We start from the raw sequence: 6,804 nt of genomic DNA, 5'->3' as shown, positions 1-6,804 counted from the left end.
ACCTGGTTCCGTAGGCCATCCAAAAAGAAATAACAATTATGAGTACAAACATGATTTTTTTTTAAATTTCTACAGCCCACTCAAAAAGACTAAACAGGCTACGTCCAATGCCTCTCTTGTGAAAGAGTAAAGAGAGTTAGGTGATAAAGAGCAAAAAGCCATGTTGAGGGGTTGGAGTGCCCAGGGCACTGAATTATTCTCTCATTCAACAAATATTGATTGGTAACCTATTATGTAGCCAAAGACTCTCCTGTGCAGGGAGGATACTTTGGTAGAGCTGAAAAGTACCTGAAGAACAAGTGTGCAGGTAAACACCTAAACAACCAGCTTTGCAGGAAGGTGGGCAGGGATGAGGGGGACCCTAGGCTATGGCATTTGTCAATTTCCATAGTGTATATACTCCTATTCTAGGGAGCAGATTAACTGGAAAAGAACATGACAGAATTTTGTGGTGTGATGGGGAATGTTCTCTATCTTATCTTACATTGGTAAACTATTGTCAAAACTCCTCAAACTGAACAAATTGTGGTTTTGTGTTCCAGAAATGTTAGTTGTACCTTATTTTAACAAATTTAAAAAATTAAGCACAAGAAAGAACAATTGCTTACTTTCAGGTCTGAGTAACTGGGTGGAGGTTAGTGACATTCATTCTGATTAGAACAATGGAAGACATAAACAGTTCTCTAAGGAACTGTGATTTAGTGTCCATTGATTCACAAGCATTTACTGATGTCAATTATATGCCAGGGTCATTTTGAGAATTCAATAAAATTTCATGTAGCTATAACCACAATAAAACCTAGAGTGTATTTTTTGACAGGGTGCTAGATGACGTTGAGTAGAGTGAGCCGTGTGAAAATCTAGGGTAAAAGCATGCACTGAGGTGTCTTTGAGACACCAAAGTCAAAGTTACATGGGCATTTGGCCTGTCAGATCAGAGGAGATATCACGGTAAATATCCATTCACAGACATTCATTAACTTAGTGTGTTCTGAGAGCTGGCTAAGAAATGAAGAGACAGAGGTAAACAAGAAGACTTAGAACATAGCAGGACACTCTGAGCATAGGGGCCTAAACAGGAAATTCAAGTAAGTCAACTTTAAGGCAAATGCCAAGTGCTGTGCCAATCCGACATAGAGCAACTATCCCACTGTGGAGTTAGCAAAGTCTTGCTGGGGATGAAGTCTTGACACAAGTTTTGGAGGCCAAATAGAAACCTTCAGGTCAAGCAAAAAGGACAGAAGGTTGTTTCACCATTTATGGGTGTTTCTTCATGCATGGCCAACATAAGTATGTGGGATACATCAGTAACCAAAACAGGTGAAAATCCAAATCAATGCACTTCTTTGATATACATTCTGGTTTAAAAAAAAAAAAAAACATTTCAGGAAATGAAGTGGGAGCACGTGAGCATTTTTAAACACCTAATGGATAGATTAATAGGTCTGTGCATAGATATATTATTATGCCAGAAATTGTCTAGGGAAAAAAAGAGAAGAGGAGGAAATATAATAAAAGCACAAAACGTTGAGTGGTGCGAGCGCCATACCCGGGCTTTCAACATGAGCGTCCTGGCCTTCATAGACATCAGTGAGGAAGATCAGGCTGCTGAGCTTCAAGCTTATCTGAAATCTAAAGGACCTGAAATTTCAGATTAGAACTCAGAAGGTGGACTTCGTGTCGATTTAGCTCAAAACATTGAAGCCTGTGATGTATGTCTGAAGGAAGATGATAAAGATGTTGAAAGTGTGAATGAACAGCATGGTGTCTCTCCTACTGATCCCAGAAACGGACAAGCAAGGAGCTCTGACTGAAAGCCTGTGTGAAAAGCTGGTCACATTTCAGGCAGTTGAACACCCATCTCTAAGACCACAATTGCTAATCAACTTTTGCCATGGGATGGATAAGAACAGTCCCGTTAGATACACCGTATACTGCAGCCTCATTAAAGTGGCAGCACCTTGTGGAGCCATCCAGTATATTCCAACTGAGCTGGATTGAGTTAGAAAATGGATTTCTGACTGGAACCTCACCTTTATAAAAACTCCTTTACGAGGCATTTGTGGATTGTAAGAAAAGTCATGCTGTTTCAAAAGTCACGGTGGAATTGCTAGGAAGTTATACAGAGGATGACGCTTCCCAGGCTTGACTTGATGCCCACAGGTGTATTGCACAAGCATTGAAAGATCCAAATGCATTTCTTTTTAAAATCACATTTTTGAGTCAAAATTTTGGAAGGTGAGCTTATTCATGATCTTTTCACCATTTTTGTTAGTGCTAAATTGGCATCATATGTCAAGTTTTACCAGAATAATAAAGTCTTCATTGAGTCACTTGGTCTATTAAATGAACAGAATATGGGAAAAGTAAGACTGCTTACTTTTATGGGAATGGCAGTGGAAAATAAAGAAATTTCTTTTGACACAATGCAGCAAGAACTTCAGATTGGAGCTGATAATGTCGAAGCCTCTGTTATTGATGTAAGAAACAAAACGGTTCCCTGCAAAATTGATCAGACCCAGAAGAAAATAGTTGTCGGCCATAGCACACAACGGACATTTGGAAAACAGCAGTAGCAGCAACTGCATAACACACTAAATGCCTGGAAACAAAACTTGAACAAAGTGAAAAACAGTCTTTTGAGTCTTTCTGATGCATGAATTTTTACGCTATATATAAAAGTTTGTTCTTTTTGGAAAAAATCTAAATTACAGTAAAACAAACTGCAATTTGACTACAGTCTGGCATTTACTGTTTTAATTTTAAAAGAAATGTAAAAATTCACAAGTTTCCGAGGATAAAGTAACCAGTTCCAAAGGGTCACTCTCTATCTTGTATCTTACATAAGTTGTGTTCTGCAAGGAAGGGGGTTAAAGGTGGAACAAGAGCTTTGATGAAAGAATACATGGAGGAAAACTAATTTAATTTAGGAGAATTGGATGCCAACAGCCGTCTTAGCTATCTTAAATGAAACATTTGTAAAAATACAATAGTAGTATAATTTTATCACATTAAAAGAAATTGGAAAAATGAGTATAACTGTAAAGCTTTAGGTGCAACATTTTGTCCTAGTCAAAACCCTATTATTGATATTTCAATTAAATCAGTTCACCACTGAGGGGGATGGGAAGGAAGCACAAAATTTTGCAAAAAGTTTTGGGTATGGGGCACCTGAGCGGCTCAATCATTAAGCATCCACCTTCAGCTCAGGTCATGATCCCAGGGTCCTGAAATTGAGCCCCACATCGGGCTCCCTGCTCAATGGGGAGTCTGCTTCTCCCTCCCCCACTTCCCCTGCTTGTATTCCCTCTCTTGCTCTCTCTGTATCAAGTAAATAAAATGTTAAAAAAAAAAAAAAAGTTTTTGATAGAACCAAAAAATGAAGCTACAGCTACTGCCAAGAGGGGGCAACAGAGAGTCACAGTCAGGGCTCCTACACTAGGCACAGGAGCTCCCTCCTGCTTTGGAACTGGATTAGTAGCCTGAAGCAGAAACCCCAGAGTACTTTGAGCCCAAAGGAGTTGAAAAGATCACAGCACAAGCCACAAGTAGTTACAGAAGTAGAAGCCTATCAGGGTTCCCTTTGATTTACGGATTAATCCCAGGCTCCTGAGCAAGATAGACAATGTCCTCATGACCAGGACTCCATCCACCACGTAGGTGTCAGCTTCTACCTATTCCCACCCTGGCAATGAGGAATTTGCCCTCTAGTTCCTCATACACACTATACCAAGTCACCTCCCTGCAAGTGAGCACCTGCTTATTGCTCAGCTTATAATGGCCTGTCCACATTTATCAGACTAACTTCCCCTTCAGAACTTCAGCTCAGATAATATTTCCTCTCAGAAGTCTTCCCTGGCCTTTTTTTTTTTTTTCCCGTTCTTTCAATGTGCCTACCCCTACACTCCTATTGTACCCTGTCCCCAGTGTCTGCACTCCACTGTGATCATGCTGGGAGACCCCTGCCCTAGGCCCAAGCTTTCCTCATCTTTGAGCCTCCTCCCAATGGAGGAATCTTCAGGACCTGGTAAATATGCCCACCTAGGGCCCCGTCCATCCTTTCCAGATTATGCTCCAGATAATCTGACCCAAAATCCTCTATTCATATGGCCTATAGCCCATGTCCAAGGACTTAGAGTGTGTACCCACAGGCTGAGAGGTGGCTAAAGGCCAACTGTGTCCACACGGATGCATACTGGACATTCAGAATAGAGTGTCCATGTGCAGGTTTCCGAGGCCCCACACAGTGTGGGGATAGCCAGGAATGGGAAGAGAAGGCATTTAGCTATAAAGATCAGCACTTTCTTTTGCAGCCATGCTTCTGTGTGGAACTCCAAGGGGTCCCATAATTCTAGATTCAAAGCTGTCCATACAGGTGTATTAACCGATGTAGAAGGCTAGAACACATCTTACTTAGCAATGGTTTGTTCATTGGATTTATAAATTTCAAATCTTTAGATATATGGCAAATGGGATTCTTCCTTGCCCCAAGCCCTGTAAGTGTTATGGGTGGACATGTCTGTGTTTACATCTATCAGAACACTGACCAACATTTACTAAAATGTTCTTACTTGCAAGTTTGTCTCCCCCATAAGGATGTGAGCTTCTAAAGGACAAGGATCAATTTTCTGTCCCAGTGGGCTACATATGTGTCTAATGAAAAACAGAAGCCCCCAAATTCTAAGCTAAACAAAACTGAGAGGTTGAATAACAAGAACCAGCCAGAGCCACTGAGTCATGTTTCAGAGTGAGAAAGAGGTCTTGGCATTGGTAGAGCTAAAGTAGAGCTAAAGTTGGTAGAGCTAAAGCTAAAGGACTCTCTTAGGAATATTTTACTCACACTAAAAATAGGAAAATAAGTTTTAAAAAGAGATAAACCCTAAAGGCTGATAGAGTACAGTAGTGGTTTTTATTCTTATCTATACTCTCAACTTTTTATACTAAAATGTGTGGTAAACAATAATGAAACAATCATAGCAACTACACAAAGCCTCGAAGTTAAATCTCTTTGCCTGAGAAATTAACAAGTGAAACACAAAAGCAAGAATCTAGTAATCAATTTCCTATATAGTCAACACTATGCCTTCTGCCCAACATATAACTCTACCCCCATACCAGCCTCCACATGGTTAACATCAAAGATTCACAAGGAAGGGAGAAATAACAGGAGGCCAAACAGAGGTATAATAATATCGCACTCCCGACTCAAAAGGGTATCAAACTTCACCTGTTCTTCTGTCTCTCTCTCTCTCTAACTATTAATATTCAAATCAAATTGTTTCTTACAAGTATTTCTAAAGCAACTACATTGTTCAAGGCTGTAGTCTATACACTTAAGATACAACACTTATTTAAAAAAGAAAAAAACTGACACATTCCTTGCCTCTGTGAGTTTACATTCTATAGTAATGGGTGATTCTCATCCTTAGCTATACACCGAAATCACCTAGGGGAGCTTTAAAATACTGATGCTCTAATATAATGGGCTTAGGGTGTGTCCTTGAACTGGGATTGTTTTCAAAGGATGTCAGGTATGTCTAGTGTGTAGCCAGGCTTGAGAATCACCACCCTAATGGAAAACACAGATTCTTTTTTCAACAGTGAGAAAATTACAGTGGAGAGCAGAGAACTGAGACAGTGGCTGGGTGGGGTAGTTCGAGGAAGAGCTACTACTAGGAAGATGAATGCTATCCAAGCATGTTCCCATGAAAAAGAGTATAAATAATTAGAGAGAGAGAAATTGATGATGCATGAGAGAAAAGGGAAGTTTTCCTGGGAAAAATCCTTGAGAAGGTGAGAGTGAGTGAAATCCAGAGCACAAGGAGCAGGATTGGCCATGAATAGAAGCAGAGGTACCTCAACCCATTAGAACAAGAAGGAGGGCAGAGCCAACAGAAGGCTGGGTAGTTTTGGTGGATGAAGATGGTGGAGTTTCCCTCTGATTGTTTCTATTGTCTCAATGAAGTACAAGGAGAGATCATCTGCTAAGAGCTAGCAGGTATTGCATCTAATGAGGTTGGGAGAGAGGGACAGCACCTATGTTGAGGTAAGGACTTTGATTCTGGAATTTGAAAAGCCAGTAGAAGACCAAGAGGAAAGGAAGCAAGGACTTTGGATAGACCCCCAGCCTTTTTTATGGTCACCAGATTCAGAAAAGAAAACTATTTTATCTAGCAATCCTGTCTCACCTCATCAGACTACAAAGGAAATGTGTGTTCAGAACCCATCCCCCAGCTGGGGCACCCCACAACCAGACTTCTCAACGATGTGAAGAACCCAAGTGTGATCACCGAGATGCAGGACAGTGAGGGATGCCTCCATTCCTCACCACCATCACTGCCCCAAGGTCAGAAAAGGAGAAAAAGCCAAGGTGTTTCAACTCACACTTGCCCTCAACCACCATTCTCCAGCAGCATCAGAGACTCCGGTAATAAGGAGAAGAAAATCAAACTCTTCTCACTGCAGTATTTATTGTGAACAGAGCTTCTACTCTCTGCTGCAGCCCCCTCGTGATTTCTTGACTCAGAGCTTCTTGTGATTTGATTATGCTGGTGAATGAACCAAAATGGTGTAATACAGTGTTAGAGCACAGGGCTTGAGTGAGATTCTCCTGGATTCATTCACTCCACAAATATATCAGGTGCAGCATGCTTCACACTTCCATACGTTCTCTCCAAATCCACTCTCTATATTATGTATTACCTTTTCCATTTCACAGATAGGTAAAGGAAGATAGTGAGCTTAAGAAACTGGCCTAAGAGGAGTATGTGGTAAAGCCAGGAATAAAACCAAAGTCTATCTGAC

General features: G+C 40.8%; 1 pseudogene; it reads left to right on the top strand.

Annotated features, from left to right (window-relative positions):
* The first annotated feature begins 1,562 nt into the window (after window positions 1-1,562).
* Window positions 1,563-2,660, top strand: LOC101672102 (annotated as a pseudogene).
* Window positions 2,661-6,804: the final 4,144 nt, after the last annotated feature.

The sequence above is a fragment of the Mustela putorius genome, unplaced genomic scaffold, assembly GCF_011764305.1.
Source record: "Mustela putorius furo isolate JIRA1106 unplaced genomic scaffold, ASM1176430v1.1 tig00000056_pilon_pilon_pilon, whole genome shotgun sequence".
NCBI lineage: Eukaryota > Metazoa > Chordata > Mammalia > Carnivora > Mustelidae > Mustela > Mustela putorius.
This window is presented reverse-complemented; position numbering and strand designations above follow the sequence as displayed.